Genomic DNA, 1,484 nt, shown 5'->3' on the forward strand with positions numbered 1-1,484 from the left:
GCTGCTTTTTGAGTCGTCATCCGCTCGGCAGTAGGAGGTGTTTGTTTGCTATTTATGAATCACGCCGAGGCAGAAGGTCGGGCTTCGGTCAGGTGTCTGGCGGAGGGGCGAAGACCCTCGAGGTGGGCGACAAAGCATGAGTGAGTCATATGATCTGCTACCTTGGCCTTCACACACACTCACCAAAGAGGATTGGGAACAAAAGCTGAGTGTGTTCTTACTGCAGAGTCATGAGCGCCAGCAATTCCTTAAGAAGCTTTTTTTTTTTTTTCCATTAATGCTGTAAAAGTCTCAATATGAAGTTCACCTTAAATGTGATTCAAAGAGGGAAAAAAAATCATCTTAAAAATATTTGAATACCTTCTCTTATTTTGTATTGAAAAAATACACAGAATTAAAAGATCCAGGTGGATTTTGGGGATACTAAAGGACTTATTTGTTTCGACCCTTTTTAATCGCCTCCAGCTCGAGATGGGAGGAAAAAAAATTTCAACGCCCACCGCGACATGATGGAGTCGACTTTAAGAGGCGGCCCGGCGGGGATTCACATTCACATTTGCACGTTGCTCATTTCAGCTGGAAATCATATTAGCCTTGGCGGGCTTGAATTGAAGCGTGGAGAACATTTAAAGGAGAAGAAGAAGCGCAGAAAAGGAAGCCGTGGACAGACGGACGCACAGTAAACGATCAAACGGACGAAACTTGAAGGCATCGGATGAAAGCGCAGGAGATGTCAGTCACGTCCTTGGCCGTGACGGGGGAAATAAAAATGTTCACGGAGGAGGGGGGCTAGGTCACTGAGAGTTCAGCATCCTCAAGATCAAACCGGTCAAGGTGATGCACTGATCAAACGCAATCAATCGATTAATCAATCGACCTTACACGTTGTGCAGTTCATCTTGTCAGAATTTTGGAGGAATATCATTCTCTTATGTGACCTATTGACCTCTTTATTGACTATCTCACGATCGATTGATCTATCATATACATATCTCCTGTTTCTCTGACCCCCCCACCCCTCGGTGGAAATCATCCCCTGTAATCTTCTAACACATGACATCATTGTCGTTATGTCTCCTCTTTCACAGATAAATCTGGCAGGTGGCGGCCATTGTAGCCAGGAGAAAGGCTCTCATATTGAGTTTCCCGGCGTGTGAGGCAGCAGGATGTAGCGGGCGGGGGATCTCACCTACCTGCAAGTTCAAAGCCCTTACCATGACCTCCACCAGATAGTCCTGAAGGCCCAAAAATACATATTTAATTTTGAATTTATAAAATAATTTCTTGATGTTAACCATTAAAAAAATTTATTAACTGTTTTCCACTACAAGTGCCACTTTTGGCCTAATATGCCCACCAGTTTTGCCTTACTAGTTAGTATTCAAGTGTTTATTCTGTGGCAGCGCCCCCTGGCGGAAGCTCTAGCGATTTCACTCAACCGAGCTTTAACTGCGTGACCCCGCCCCCCCACATTTTCCAAGCGG

Source organism: Syngnathus scovelli, chromosome 12, assembly GCF_024217435.2.
Source record: "Syngnathus scovelli strain Florida chromosome 12, RoL_Ssco_1.2, whole genome shotgun sequence".
NCBI lineage: Eukaryota > Metazoa > Chordata > Actinopteri > Syngnathiformes > Syngnathidae > Syngnathus > Syngnathus scovelli.